Below are 17,282 nucleotides of genomic sequence, written 5' to 3' on the forward strand. Positions count from 1 at the left end.
TTTTGTGGATGATATCATTATGCAAATTTCTTCTTTGTTTTTGCATTGACACTTTACCAAGAAGAATATGCAGTTGTTTTTTTTTTTTTTGACGAGAAAGTGTTCGAGCTGTTCTTAAAGCTACAGTGCACACAGTTTAGGAAAATCTGAAATTATGTATGCATATCTACAGAGTGGCATAATAAATGTTGAGGTTTAGAGAGTTAACACCTCAGGAAATTTCCAGTCGTATCAGTGTGCTGCAGTGATGCCCCAGGGAACTTCCTCTCTGGTTGAAGGGTAAATTCAGATGTGAAAGTCATGATATATATGCAAACCGGATATAAATACCTGGTTACATGTCAATCTTGATTTATTATGGCAGTTTGTGGAGTTTTTCAGTATGTAAAATAAAATGTGCTGTAGCTTTTAAGCAATGAGAGCTTCATCCGTGCTTCAATCTATACCTCCTTTGCTTAGTACCTTCTCTATTTGTGCCTTTTCTAGCCTGTGTGAAACTGAGGTGGTGTTGTTCGAGCACAAACACAACTGTGGCTTGTGCTGTGTGTTGAGGGATATGATGTTTGAATGCTCTTTTTTTTTCCCTTGTTCACACTACCTAGACTAGAGGCTATGCATGTTTGCAACTTGAACTGATCTTTATTTCCAGTTTTTATATAGAAAGACCAAATATTTTAAGACTTAATTAGAAATTAAGTGTATTATATCTTTAAAAACATTAAGAGTGTTATTGGAAAAAGAATGATTACTGTAACACTTGGCACAATTAGGTTGTCCTTCCTTTCTTTTGCTTTACTATTTAAACCCATCTCAAGTTCTTTTATTCAAATAGATTTGATTTGAATTAAAGTTTCATCTTTCAAGCATTTATTGTGCATTTCAGTTGTTCAAGTTGATTTGTTCTGTTCAAGTATTTGATCAGGATGCAATTCAAAACACATTATACTAAGTTTCCCATTTGTGACCATTGCAGTAGCAATAACTTGATTATATGAAACTGTTGTCGCAGCAAATGCTTAATACCAGCATTCAAGTGCCTTGAAATACATGCTATAGGACTGGTGGTAAGAATATTTGAGCTGTCATCAATAGGGCAGTTTGATGTGTTTTTCTTTTCCTTCATGAAGAAATAATAACGTAAAAGGACCTAATCTGTGCTCTAGTGACATTCTAAGTATATACTTGGATTCTGTTCTACACTCTGATGTTTTTCACATAGAACTTCCTCTATAATTATTAATAAACCTTTTGAAAAACTCCATAGTGGTTATTTTTCTTTTCTGTTGTCAGTTATTTTAATTGTGTGTGTGTGCCCTGAAAAAATAGTATACTTAAGTACAATTTATTTGTATGTACTTAAGTATAACTAAATGTATTTGTGGTACACTATAAATTGGTATACTTAAAGTCTGTAAAATTTTATACTAAATGCATTTTAGTTGTCCAAAAGCAGTGAAGTTATATTAAATATCCATGTGTGTGCTAAAGTGAAACTATTCCAAGTATACTTATGTACACTTTAAATATCTACTCTTGTATTTAAGTTTTGAAATGCAGAATTCACTCAGCATAAACTTCAAATGTATTTTGGTGACATTACAATTGCAATTCAATTACACTGAAAGTTGAACATCCTATACTGATAACAAACTGAGGTCATACATAAACATTGCAATGGCATTCCAAGTAAACTTGAAGTGTGACAATGGCATCATTATTGTGTGCTTCAAATACAACAAAGTAATCTTTATAAATAATAGCACAGCCTTTTACTGACATTTTTACAGACACCCCCCTACCAGTAACTCACTTATCTAGAGAACATTAGTGAGACGATGGGAACAGATAAGTGGTGGAACGGATCACAAAATTCACGGTTCGGATCATTTACGTTTTTTGAGCCACGGATCGGATCAGCAAAAAAAAAAAAAAAATTATATATATAGTTGATTTATACGGGTTACTTACTTTGCTTTTCATTTATTATTTAAAGCTCACTTGAAGTTCTTCGATAGCTACTACACCAAAAACTACTACCCTAACTGATAAAGTTCACACATTATTTAAAACAAGTAAACGGATACGTTGACTGCCTGTTGCTATGGTTACTCACAGCTGATGCAGCCAGCGCATTTATTTATTAATTTTGAACGAATTACAAGCAGCGATGAATACTAAATAACAAAGTTATAAAGTCTAACAGTAGTATTCTGGTACAGAAATGAATAATTAAGCCTAAACGTAAAATAAAACTATTTGTTCACTGTAGAAATGTAATATAGTTTCATCTTTGTCATAGCTTTATTTTGTTGTTTTATTAATATTAATGACACAGACAAGTAGGAATATTCGCTGTGTGCTGTCACTTTAAGACCAACTGCACGGATCGAAAAAACTGACAAACATTCGGTTTCTTTCTTTCTCAACTGTTCACTTATGACATAAACGAGAGAAGACTTGCCGAGACGGGTATTTTGACATTTGACATCTCGGACTCGAACCCGGGTCGCTGCCACAAAAGCGCACTCGATTAACCAGGTGCGCCACCACACAAAACTAGGGTTACTTTGTGTTATTTCTATTCTTTTATAAGTACTATTATAAGCAAACAGATTTTTCCATCAATGACAGGACAAATTATATTGATTTAAAGACTTCAAATTGCTGAGAAAAGTCTCAATATAGGCGCAGTAAGTGGTGCGTGAGAATAAATGTGAAACGGCCTGTATAGAACACTAAGTGCATTAAACTTGAAGCTGTTAAAGAAATAAAGCAACATTAAATATCAGAATGTTTTGCTTCCCTTTTACCTGACATGATCTGTCCTTAACGCTGCAGGAAGAAATTGCATAAACCGGCATAACATTAGTTCTCTTACGAGAGTATCTCTCGTACTGCGTAATATCTTACGCTATGGGGAAAACCTCTTTTCCACGAGATATTGAAGCCAAAAATTATCCTTAATTTTGAATTAATGTAAAACGCTGTGCAGCAGCATGCAGACATAGGCAGGACGGCTCGCGCGCCTATTGGCTGCCCTGCTGCAACAGCAGCAGCCTATCGAGAGAGGCGCTGTGTGACACCATATCCAATGGGGGCATTTCGCGCCCATTTCGTCACGTCCCGCCAGAAAGGGTGTGGTCTCGCCCTATAAATATAGCTCGATAAGGCTGGTACACTGATTTTCATCTCTTCAGCGAAGCCTCTCGCAACGCTGGATCCGGAGTGAGAAGCCGCGCCGTCGACGCAAGCCTTTCAGCGGGACGAGCTTCTGGAGTCGCTGGCCTCGCCGCCTTCAACTGCTGTACCTGCTGCGCTTTCCGGCGTACTATATATCCTTTACTCTGCTCTGTGTGTATGTGTGTGTGTGTGTGTGCTCGCCCCGCGACTCACACTTCTATCATCTAAAAGAGCCGCGTCTTTGTAAAGATGCCATCCTCCTGTGGCTCGTGCCGAGCCACACTCAGCGACGGGGACCGCCATGTGATGTGTTTCCTGCCTGTGAGAGGATCATGCAGCTCTCGCGCTCGCCGACGGCGGCTGCCCTCACTGCGAGCTATTGCCTATGGTGACTCTGAGGACTCGCCTGGCATTCTTCAGCTAGACTGCACTTCCACCCGCTGCAGTGCCGCGTCGTAAAAAAGCGCCGTACTCAGCGGGTCCCCGAGCCTTCTCCAGCCCGTGAAAGCTCGCCGGTTCGCCTGCCAGCTTCACCAGCTTCACTCGAGTCGCTGTCTGACGGATAACGGCCGCAGCGCGCCGCCGCTTCCACCATTAATGACGACGAGATAGCTGCATCTGTAGAGGAGACCTGCTGCTCTATCCTGGCGTCGGACAGTGAGGACTGGGCGAGCTCTGTGGACCTCCCGCTTCTGTCCGCGAGTCGTCAGGGAAACGGGCCAGCATCAAGACCGCGAGCCCTAAAACCGCGGCTAGCTTTCTTTACATTATGAGAAATCTACCCCGCCCCCCATGCGTGTGCGTCACCGGCAAAATGAGAAAAGAGTGTGTTTTAGTCCCGCCGAGGCCGGACTAACCTCCATTTCTCAAACATTTCTCAGCTCCTAGTTTGAGCGGCTGAAAATGTCATTATTGCAGCAATGAGCCTGTTGTATAACACGCACACCTGCATACAAACGCCGACACACACAAAACTGTGATGACACTCTTATCTGCTTGCGCTAATATAGTTCACCCTGTGGCTCAGTGGCGGAACCCGAAGCCTTCGCGCGAGAGACCCGTGTTCGATCCCGGCTCTCGCAGCAGATAAAAATTTAGTCTCGCCGCGGCCAGACTTCCACCGAAACTTTTCGCTCGTTCAGTTCCAGAAAATGCGACTGTTCCAGTGTATTTTGCAGTAAACAATCTGGTACCACGGCCCGCTTGCCTGCACATAAAGGCCGTTTCCACGGCGAACCAGAAAAATCATGTAATCATTGTATTTCTGGTTTTCCGGCCACAGCCGATGGTGTTATAAGTGTAATAAAATGCTCACAGCCCAGTGTTCATTTCTACACACAAACACAGCCCGCCACGGTACAGGGCTCGCACAAATGAAATCGACGCATGTCAATTGTGCATTAAATGTAGTGAATGTGCCCACAACCCAGTGCCCACAAACACTACCACGGTTTCTGTAAAACGAAACCAACACAAGTCTTCCTAGCCTCCTAGGACATCGACGGTGTTTCAGTCTCGCCGCGGCCAGACTTCCACTGAAATTTTCGCTCGTTCAGTTCCAGAAAATGTGACTGTTCCAGTGTATTTTGCAGTAAGCAAGCCAGTACCATGCCCGCTTGCCTGCACACAAATGCTGTTCCCACGGCGACCCAGATAAATCACATAAACGGTGTATTTTCTGGTATTCCGGCCACAGCCGATGGTGTTATGAGTGTAATAAAAATGCCCACAACCCAGGGCTCATTTCTACACACAAACACAGCCCGCAAAAATGCAGGGCTCGCACAAACAAAATCGCCTCATGTCGATTGTGCACTAAATGTAGTGAATGTGCCTACGTCTCAGTGCCCACAAACACTACACACCACATGTCCCACGGGTTCTGTAAAAACGAAACCAACACGCATTCAGTCAGCTCAGGCCGACGGTGTTTTTCAGTGCAGTAAATGTCCCCGCTGTCCTGCGCCCACATTTACTCACAGACATGTTGAGCCCCACGGGGCTCGCCCCGCTGCTATAAGGGTTTTGAGCACGGCCAGGCTACCCGCCGCGATCGGCGCGCCCCCCGCCTCACACACTGTAAACACAGTGTCTGCGTTACAGCACGCCGGAGCTCCCTTGCCGTCACTATGTCACGGCCAGAGCCCAGATCTCATTCTACCCCTAGCTATTCACGCGAAAGTGTGGGCACAGCTTCCTGGGGTATCAGAATGGGTGCTGAACACTATAAAAAGAGGCTATTCGCTACAGTTCGCTCGACGTCCCCGCCGTTATACGGCGCGCGTCGAAACGACGGTGAAAAACGAAGTATCTCATCTACTTCGAGCCGAGATAGCGAAACTACTGAGCAAAGGTACTATAGAACCTTTATCTCAAGCTCAGAGCAAAGGGGGCCTACACAGCAGATATTTTCTGGTACCGAAAAAAGATGGAGGTCTCAGACCCATTTTAGATCTGCGACAGCTGAACAGAGCGCTTGTGAAGCACCAGTTCAGAATGCTTACAACCAGGAAAATCCTCGTGCAAGTTTGCCAAGAGGACTGGTTTATGTCAATAGATCTGAAAGACGCCTATTTCCAGATACAAATAGCGTCCCATCACAGGTGATTCTTGAGATTCGCCTTTGAGGGCCAGGCATATCAATACACAGTCCTGCCGTTCGGCCTGTCCCTAGCACCCCGTACATTCACGAAGTGCATGGACGCGGTTCTCGCACCCCTGAGACTCCTGGGCATGCGAGTTGTGAACTACTTGGACGATTGGCTGATTCTAGCTCGATCTCACTCAGAGCTCATAGAACACAGGGCCACATTACTCGAGCACCTCGAGAATCTGGGCCTCACAGTCAATCGGGCGAAGAGCTCACTGTCCCCCAGTCAGAAAATGTCTTTCTGGGTACAGTGCTGGACTCGCGATCCATGACAGCACGCCTGTCATCGGAGCGCGGACTAGACATTCAGCGCATCGCGAAATCCTTCTGCCACGGCTCTATAGTCCCGCTCAAAAGGTTTCAGAAAATGCTGGGCCTGATGGCCTCAGCAGCCTCTGTGCTCCAGCTGGGCCTGCTTCACATGCGCCCACTGCAGATGTGGCTGAAAGCGCGAGTTCCGCCCTGGGCACGGACCGCTGGTCTGTTTAGCCTCAGGGTCGATCTAAAGTGCGTTTTCAGCTCTGAAACCTTGGAAAGTAACCGACTGGTGTCAGTCAGGTGTGAGTCTGGGGACCGCCTCGAGTGTGCAGGTGGTGTCTACGGACGCCTCCACCTCGGGATGGGGAGCGCTGCTCAAGGGCAGACCGTTCGCTGGCCTGTGGTCAGAACGGGAAAGGCTCCTTCACATAAACTGCTTGGAAATGATAGCAGTTGACAAAGCGCTACGGTGCTTCTGTCCCCAGATAAAAGGTCACAACGTCCTGGTCCGGTCGGACAACATGTCAGTGGTGGCACACATAAATCGCCAGGGTGGCGTCAGGTCCCGAAACCTTTACAGGTTGACGGAACGCCTTCTGGTCTGGGCTCAGCACAACGTGCTCTCGCTGAGAGCAGCGCATGTGCCTGGTCACCTGAATGTGGGACCAGACAGACTTAGAGTTCTCAACGGGCCTGAAAATTACAACCCGACCCGACCCGGCCCGTGGCTTTTAAAGCCCGGACCCGATGTAACCCAACACATCAACATGAATTATCTGCCCGAACCCGACCCGCGGCCCGACGCCACCCTTTTGATCGGTGAGTGATGTATGTAGAATGACTGCTGCGCTTGACGCAGAGAGAGAGAGAGAGCCCCGGCCGCGCGCGCGCGCACTCTCACGTCTCACACATTCCGCCCATCCAGCTGACATAAACCACATTTCAATAAACGAAAAAAACTATCCAGTGATTAAATGTTTTCTGTATTGACGCAAATCTTGTGCGATGTCCTAAACTGCCGAGATAATCACACAACGTGTCGCGCCGCCCCTGAGCAACGGTGATTTCACCTGCAGCAAGTTTACTTTTCACCAACTCCATCTTCTTCTCCGGGCTAAAGGCGTGCACGCAGCGGCGTCAGGTCTGCCTCGCGTCGCGATGCACTTTGCACGCAGCAGCCAGACTTTCTTTACAGTGAACAGCAGCGATGAATAATAAATGTTTTTTTTCTTTCACTGTACAATTCAAAAGATTAAGCCCGAGGTCCGACCCGAGTCATTTGCAAATATTTTCGACCCGAACCCGGCCCGAACCCGCGGGTCCCGTCGGGTTTGTCGGGCCGACCCGACCCGTTGAGAACTCTAGACAGACTGTCCAGAAACAATGTCCCAGCAGGGGAATGGTCGCTGCACCCGCAAGACGATCCAACTGCTGTGGAAAACGTTCGGCAGAGCGCAGGTGGACCTGTTCGCGTCCCACGAAAACGCTCACTGTCCGAAATATTTCTCCAAGAGCAAGGACGCGCTGGCCCACGTCTGGCCTCGCTGTCCCCTCTATGCTTTTCCCACCGTCTCGCTCCTGCCTCAAGTGCTGGAACGAATCAGGGAAAACGGATACCCAGTGCTGCTTGTGGCTCCGCTCTGGACAAACCAGACTTGGTTCCCAGTCCTGATGCGGCTGACCAGCACTGCCCCGTGGCCAATACCGTTGAGGAAAGACCTCCTCTCTCAGGCCAAGGGCTCGATTTGGCATCCTCGCCCACAACTATGGTCCCTACATGCATGGGCCATCAACGGGTACCCGCTAACCTCCTGGAGGGAGTGTTAAACAAGATCACGCAGGCAAGAGCCCCGTCTACTAGACGCCTCTACTCCTCGAAGTGGTCTGTGTTCTCTGCCTGGTGTCAAGCTCAGGGCTTTTCACCCGTAGACTGCGGGGTCACGGAAGTACTCTCCTTCCTTCAAGAGCTGCTGGATAAGGGCAGGACCCCATCCACACTCAAAGTGTACGTGGCGGCCATAGCAACGTTTACAAAACCTGTGTCTGGCCAGTCACTGGGGGAAAAACGACCTAGTCGTGCAATTCCTTAAGGGAGCTCGGAGGCTGAACCCTCCCAGACCTCCTTCAGTCCCGGTGTGGGACCTTTCTACGGTTTTGGAAGCCATGAAAGGTGCCCCGTTCGAGCCAATCCATTTGTCAGACATGAAGCATCTGTCTTTCAAAACGGTGTTTCTTTTGGCTCTCGCTTCAGTGAAGCGCATAGGGGACTTACAAGCGCTTTCAGTAAGCGCGTCATGTATGGAGTTTGGGCCTAATGACTCAAAAGTCATACTCAAACCAAGGCACGGGTACGTGCCCAAATCCCTCAACACACCGTTCAGGGCCCAGGCTATTTCCCTGTGCGCTCTCTCGGTTCATGATGAGGAGGAGGATGCGAGTCTCCTTTGCCCTGTCAGGGCACTGAGAGCTTATGTGTCCCGCTCGTCTGTCTTCAGACAGACCGAGCAGCTCTACGTTTTGTTTGGCGGACGCTCCAAGGGACTGGCCGTATCAAAACAGAGCCCATAGCACTGGCTTACACTTCTAAGGGCCTGCAGTGTCCTTTGGGTGTCAGAGCGCACTCCACGAGTGGAGATACAGATATCTTGCAAGGTAACCCCACTATACCACTCCACGCGTGGCCTCGTCGTGGGTGTGGTATAGTGGGGTTACCTTGCAAGATATCTGTACGGCCGCGGGCTGGGCCTCGCCGTCTACATTTATAAGGTTTTATAACCTAGAGGTTCCCGCCTTACAAGCCAAGCTTCTGTCGGTATAGAATTCAGTGCTATCTGCCCCGCTGTACCGGCCCAGATGCTGAGTTTTGCTTGTGCATCGCTCACTGAGTGATAAAACAGCTCCATGGGTGTTGAATAACCCGTACTGTTACCCAGTTCAGGCTGAACACGTTCAGCCTGTCTGTGTGAAACACTGTTAACATAACTAGCTCCTGTAGGATGCTATTTCATGGGGAATGATGCTTGCAGCCTCTCTTCTCCGACTCTCTGTGAGTCTATGGTGATTATGCACTACATGAGACCCGGGCTACTGCCCTTGGGACTTTGGTGTCGGATCCCAGTACGCACGGCGTCTTGCATTGTGTTCCCCATAGCGTAAGATATTACGCAGTACGAGAGATACTCTCGTAAGAGAACGTACTCGGTTACTAACGTAACCTCGGTTCTCTCTAGAGAGGGAACGAGTACTGCGTATCTTGCCGTGCATACACAGCTCTGGTTCGCTTCGGCGATGAAAACCAGTGTACCAGCCTTATCGAGCTATATTTATAGGGCGAGACCACGCCCTTTCTGGCGGGACGTGACGAAATGGGCGCGAAATGCCCCCATTGGATATGGTGTCACGTAGCGCCTCTCTCGATAGGCAGCAGGGCAGCCAATAGGCGCGCGAGCCGTCCTGCCTATGTCTGCATGCTGCTGCACAGCGTTTTACATTAATTCAAAATTAAGGATCATTTTTGGCTTCAATATCTCGTGGAAAAGAGGTTTTCCCCATAGCGTAAGATATTACGCAGTACTCGTTCCCTCTCTAGAGAGAACCGAGGTTACGTTAGTAACCGAGTATGTTTTCTATGCACGCACTAAAACACAGACAGTTCCGTTCGTTGGTGGAAGAATGTGAACGTGCAGATCGAGTGCGTGCGGATGGAATAAAACCATCCGTAACATTTCTTCATTTCAACTCTCAATGTAGGCCTACTCCACAACTGCTCCTGATGTAAAACGGTCTCGCATTACGCTGCGGATTTAAATGTGACGCATGAATTTAAATTATTTTAATACATTTTACGTTGTTACTTTTGATGCAGTTAACATTTCGGAATTAATTTGACATTTTTACTTTTTCTGTAATTTTTGAGGACTGGTCAGGATCATTTTAATAATTTGTTTAATAATTCATAATATTTTGACAGTGTAAAGGGCTGCAGTCCACATTTCAAAGTGCAACGGGCCATTAAAGTACCATTGATGGGAAAAGTGTATTACTACAGTAGGTCCATTGGAGTGTATTAGGAATACACAAAAGTAATACAACTTCTGATCAAGTACGTGAATTGCTCTCACCATTTTAAACTGACCATGTGTTGTCATATCTTTATTTGTCATACTTCCATATCTTTACTTTTGTAACTACTTTCTATATGTATGTAAAGATGCTTTGGAACCATGCAAAATTGTGAAAAGTGCTATGGAAATAAATTTGAATTGAATTAAACTATACCTGATATTCGAAGTGTGGTTAAATTAGTAAAAAGGTAAATGTTATAAAACTTAGTTAAAATTATTATTGTATAAATTATTGTTTTTTGCAACTCACAACACATTTCCTGTAAACTTTTATCTATACTATTTTTATACTCAAGTAGAACTCAAATACAGTTCATTGTATTGTACGTTCAATCATAACATGTCAACAGAAGATTTAACAAAAATCTGAAATGAAAATGAAGTAGTACTTAAATATTTAACAAATTAAATCATTTTATTTGCAAATTGCTCATTGTTACATTTGCGCTGTAGGCAAAAGTTGTGTTTGGAAATTCTGCCCATACAGCACCTGTTAGCAGAAACAAACTAGATGCTTCAGTTCATACTTGCAACATTTCCATTTTAATACAATTAAATATACTTGTTTTGACATGCCCTGACATTTGTGCTTTATTCAGTTGCTTATAAACATATTAATGGCACAGGTGAAATTACACTCTATTAAGCACAAACAGGGCTACCATAATATGTGAGCAACATGTATGTACATGTTTGTATTTTTGAGAGAATATTGTTTATGCATGGTTATTGAAAAAAACGAAAAATTTAAGTTTCTGAAATAAGGCCACAAAACACATACTAAATATGTGTCCACAAGACTTTTGACTAATGGATGTTATCGCCTAGAGTTTTTGCTTCAAAATGATCTGAAAATCATCCTAATCATTCACATAAAACAATAGATTATTTTAAATTGTGAAGAAAAAAAAAACATTTGTCTGGAAAGGCAATATACGAATGGGCATGAACGGTCCAACCCCCTCATGAATAATTAGGTGGTTCTCACCTGAGAAGACAAAGAGCCGCAAATTGAGCCTTTCATTCAGGTGTGTCACACAAGAAAGAATCCGAGGACAATATATATACATATATAAGCACACACACACACACACACACACACACACACACACACACACACACACACACACACACACACACACACACACACACACATATATATATATATAATATATATAAAATATAAATATAAGTCAAAAGCACATTTTTAGTCATACCTGGAAACAAATCCTGTTCAAATAGGTTATATGGGCCATTCTATAGAATTGGTTCAAAGTTAGAGTTGGAAACATCTTGAAAAGAAAATTGTCTTTTTCCATAAATCTTATAAAGTATTTTTTTTTTTAAGTAAGCCAATACATTTTATCATACATATTTCAAAGTTAAGGATTCCTTATTTTGATATAGCCTAGCTTGCATTGGAACAAACACTATAACAGTTGATTAGTTTATTTTTGACAAAACATACTATATATTTAACATATGAGCAGGAACTGTCTAACAAAAGCTTATTTGATGTCTATTTTAGAGTAAAAACTTTATAATCTATCCAAAACTAGTCAACGAAATGTTGTCATTACAGACATTATTCTATATCGCGATTAGAACAAATCTCAGTAGGCTATAGCAATATAGTTTGGATGTGTTCATGTAAAAATAATGTTTACTAATGTAGGAGCGAGAGTGAATGAACGCACAGATGCGATGTACATCTGTAGTAAACAACATCGTGCGCGCGTCTGTGCCATTCATTCATTCACACACAGACGCGCAATTCATATTTAAACAGTCTTTGTGCAGTTTACAGAGACTATTCAATAACGTGATTAGAACAAAGCACTTAAGAATAAATAACCTACTACATCAGCTGAATCCATGCTCCTCGAAATGAAACTACCAGCACTTCTGAGGTAACTTTTCCAGGATTATTACGATAGTATTATTCCTCACAGTGCAGCAAGGCGAGGTAAAGTTCAAGATTCTGTATGTTTTATCCAGCTGATGTGGGCGTTTTCATGGCTTGCCTCAACATTTGCGTTTGAATAGCGCGCGCTCTCAGTGGGCGTGGTCACATTAACACGTAATACACTATAATTAGCTGAAAGGAAAAAGACTGACATCTTTCATACAGATTACATAAGTAAGGGATAATCCACGGCTAGCCATGCATTAAAGGATTTTAATGCACGACGTAGAGGCAAAGAACCGGCGTTCTAGGTTGCCTCTACGTCGTGCATTAAAATCCTTTAATGCATGGCTAGCCGTGGATTATCCCGCTTATACCTCGGTTATTTGCCAAGTTAAAAAGAAGTTAAAGCAGTAACTGATGTTTACAATGTAATTTTTTTAACAGACGTGTAAAAATGACGGTTATTTTCTTAAGTTACGGCTCGTTAGTTCTAGCACCCCGTCCGCTTTAAATAAAGTAGAGCCATCGGATTGCTTTTATTTGAATGAATTATCACATTTATTTAAATTCATTATTAAAAGAGAGAGACAGAGAACTGAAAGAGAAGGAAGAGAGAGAGAGAGAGAGAGAGAGAGAGAGAGAGAGAGAGAGAGAGAGAGAGAGAGAGAGAGAGAGAGAGAGAGAGATGCGTGCGCGAGTTACCTGTGCGCGTCTCTTCTTTAAAGTCTACAGTCCCCTCGTTGCTTAAGCATAGCTAACTTAATGACTCATGGATTTATTAAAATTATTTATGAATGACAGGCAACACTGACAGTGACAAGGCAATCTTTATTTGAACTAATCATGTCATTTATTTAAATTAATTAGCTGTATCTGTATGTCAAAACAAACTTTTACACGGATGATGAACGCTGGTGTCTGTTCCATTTTTCCTGTAGCGCTTTAAAACTGATTTAAAGACGGCATTGCTTGACTTGAAGTCTTGAAGCCCATATGATGTTGTATTTTGTAATGTTACGGTTTATACCTGCTCTGAGACACATCAAACTTGCAACACTGTATTCGCGTCCAGCGGTAGACTGAACAGAGGCATAAAACTCCCGCAATGTCTCATTTAAAAGAGACGCAGAGTAGGTCTCGAAATCACAATTGTTCTGTCTTTGACGCAAAAAGTCACTGAAAGTGTTAACTGCCCATTTAGTTGTCTTTTTCGTATTGACCTCATCTTTGTCGTCTTCGATCTTATCTAGCTCTGTCTTTTCCCTCAAAAAAAGCCTAAAACTTAAGTAGCCTAATATACAGTATTTCGTTGTCACCCTGCCTCTCCAAATGCAAAACTGACATTAACAAACTGCAATAATGCAGTAACAGCTGAAAAAGTACTTGGGTGTGTGTTTTATTTTATATTTACCGGTCAATAATGCAATCGCTGCTGTCTGTCCCATAGAAGAACAATGACAGCCAGGGTATGTTTTGGAACTATTGGGGCTTACATGAACCACGTGACAGCCGTCGCGGCGACATCAAAGAGCGTCGCAACTCTTTCTCTCTATGGCTCTGAGCCTACCTAAATAAACGTTTTCATATGTGTCTCTCTCTCACTCTTTTGCAAGTGTAACTCTGTTACTATGGTTACCAATGTTTATAGTAGCGGATTAATTTCGAACTGTAATCAAACTGACTGGAACTACCTGTGCATTAAACGGTTTTACTGCACACCTTCCAGCCAATCAGAATCGAGTATTTAAACAGCCCGTGGTATAAACTGAGAATATTTGTTTTTTATATAAATTACTTCATTTAAAAGAAGTGAATTTCAGCTTCATAACGAAGTATTTATGACAAGTATTTACTTAGTAACAGTTCATTTTCGGACGTGTTTCAGAATGAACTTCACTGACAGAGAGAAGGCAAAATTCGCATCATGTTTATTTTTCTCATCATGTATGTTTTTATTGTGAGTATCCACAGAAAAAATAGACACTTAACAGGATCTAATGATGTACAACACTTATATGTAAGATCAAAATCAACAGAGTAATTTGAGTCTCTTTTGCACTGATAAGGAAAAAAGTTAGCTCGTCGCGCTGGCACGATAGCCGACCCCAGAGGGTTAAGTATATAAATTGAATATACTAAAAGTACAATTGCAGTGTATTTATAGTGTATTAATATGTAAATGTATTTGTAGTACACTAATAAATGTATTTCAAATACATTTTAGTATATTTATTTTTCACTTGGGTAATGCTGCTTTAAATTCATATTTCAGCTCTTTGCAGAGTTTGGCAGGTTTCCCAGGTAACAGAGACAGTTTTCCATTGTACTCTTTGCACACCCTAAAGGAGAAATGATCACGCTGCTTGCTGGTATCAGTACTGTACATACGGAACATACTTACATAGCTACTTTAGATGACATTTGAGAGACAATCAGCACTGAATCACAATTTAGAACTGCTCAGCGCATTTTTCATCTTTTCTAGCTTAGATATTCAATCAGTGAGATATCAAGTGGATACTGAAATGAACCTGAAGGAGTTGTTAAAATAATCTAAGAGACAAAAAAAAAAAAAAAGGCCCTCGGAGTCCCTACTAGATTTATTCCTTTAATTCGTCATCCTTTGTTCCAGGAACCAGCATTTTTTTTATTCTTTCCAGATTGCTAAATTGGAGCAGCACATTCACAATATTGAAGGTTGAAAGCGATCCCGGAGGAATGCAAAAAAATAATAATATATATATATATATATTTTTTTTTTTTTTAAAGAAAAATACTACAAAACGGTACAATATTCACTTGCATGTTTGTTTGTTTTCTGATGGTAATACTTGGGTCTTTAGAGACCACCTCATGCCACAAGCTTCAAATAATATTATGGTATTATCTCTTTAGGATTGGGGTCACAGAGTGCAACAGTATTTGATCAAATCTCAATTCTATATATTATTTGCATTATATATCTGTGACCTCTCATTTACCTCTTTAAGCATGTGATTTAGAAAAGAAGATAAGGTTATTATGGAACAAAATTGTGCATTTCCTCTGTATTGGAAGTTTATTCTAATGGTAATATTGAAGAGAGAGAAACGGCAAAATGGAGCTAAATTCATGTATGTGTGTGTGTATTGGTGTACCTCTTCGCTCTCTTAGTATGCGTTTAGTCTATTTGTGTGTGTGTTCCCTTCAGGGACCCAGTGTACGACTTGGTTTTACTGCGCACTAATCTGCTGTTTACAAACAAATTGATGAGTGTGTGTCCCCCTGGCTAACGTGATGTGGCTGCTAATCTGTGTGTTTGTGTAAGCATGTTTGTATGAGTGCATGTAAAAGAGAAAGCCAGGAGGGTCCCTCTAGGAGCCGGCTATGGCATTTCTGAATGCCTGCTTCTAAAAGTAGGAAGCGCATGAGAACGCTATAACGAGCCACGATCTGGCTCGCTAAGCGTTGCTCCTTAAAAGAAAACAGTTGTTGGGTCAGATTTACATAACATTACAATGTAGGTCGACATTGTTGTCTTGGTCATTTAATGCGCTCTGAGCTTGCTGTCATCGTTAGCTTTCAAACGAATCGCCCCTAGTGGTGCGCTCGCTTTGGAGGCCTGATTTTGCGGGTCCCTGGTTTCAACGAGAGATGGGATGTAATGTCTGAGTCAACTGAGCCCTAAAGAAGCCTCGCTAAAGAAAGGACAGCACTGGAGAGGTGATTTCAGGGAGTAAAGCTTTTGAGGTATTTTTAAAGGTGAAATGTGTCATAAGTAACCAATTCATAGCTTCATTCTCCCAAGATTGTAAATACTGTGGCACCATCAAAACATTATTCTGAGGATCTTGCTGAGATCAACATCAACATAGTCACACTATAAGATATAAAGTTACATTCCACAATAAAACATTAAAGCTGGAGGCAGCGATGAAAGGGCCCTCGCACCGGTGTCACAGCCACCCAGGCTTGGGCCTAATAATCCAAAAAAAAAAAAAAATAGGGCTTGAGCCCTAAAAATAATAATCCTTAGGAATTCTCCGCCCCTTTGGGGCTTGGGCCCTAATAACCCTTAGGAGAACAAAAGGGCCTTGCCCGTTCAGGGCTTGGGCCCTAATAAAGAGACAATGTGAGATATAAAGTTGCAATTACGAGAAACAAGTTGCTGTTGCAAGATAAAAAGACGCATTGGGAGGAAGTCACAATTAGATAAACACAATTACGAGAAACAAAGTTAAAGTTGTGAGATAACGTCATACTGTACATTGCGCAATGTGAGACAAAGTCACACTTTGAGATGTAAAATCACAATCGCGAGAAATAAATTCATGATATAAAGTTACATTGCACAATAAAATGTCACATTGTAAAACCTTGATATAGTCGCATTCGTGATATAATGTCAACTTGCAAGATAAAAAGTTACTGTGTGATCTATGAAGTTGGAATTATGAGAAACAGTTGCAGTTGCGAAAAATAAAGAAGCATTGTGAGAAAGTCACATTGTAAGATATAAAATCAGATTGTGCTATTAAAACATCACAAGTGAAAGATATAAAGACATTGCAGGATTAAGTCACATTGTGAAATATGGAGTTGCAACGTTGAAAGAAAGAAGAAGAAGTTCAAGCTACAAGATATTAAGTTACATTGGGAGATATAAAGTCACAGTACATTTTTGTACTCTTATGGGGGAAACAGGCTTCCATACTATTGCCCTCCGGTCTATTCTGAATGAGAGCTGAGAGAAATGGAGACTGCAGGGTATGGAAGGAAAAGGAAGAGCGAAGTAAAGGGCACAAACTGTTTTCTGTGTAAATAACGTGCAAAGACACTCAGAGAACGTCAAAACATAGAGGCCAATGTTGGGGCAGCCTGTCAACGCAATTCACCATCACACATCGCCCAGAGGGGTTAGTCATGCTGTGATGCATTGTGTGTGTGTCTGTGTGTCTATTCAGATGAAGTCTTTTTTTGCCAAAGTTCCTTAACGCATGGCACCATCACATTCACAGCATAAATAGAAAGCTCTAGCCTTGGACTTCAAGCAATATGAAACACTGACAGATTCCTGGTGTATCGTTAAGAAAAGTGATGTCTCCTGATAACATTAGAAAGCATGTGTTCAGGCCAGCAAAGAGATTAACATACGTTTTCCAGCTGTTTGGTGTAGGCGAGA

Source organism: Rhinichthys klamathensis, unplaced genomic scaffold (assembly GCF_029890125.1).
Source record: "Rhinichthys klamathensis goyatoka isolate OS25496 unplaced genomic scaffold, OSU_Roscu_1.1 h1tg000036l_1, whole genome shotgun sequence".
In the NCBI taxonomy this organism is placed as follows: Eukaryota; Metazoa; Chordata; class Actinopteri; order Cypriniformes; family Leuciscidae; genus Rhinichthys; species Rhinichthys klamathensis.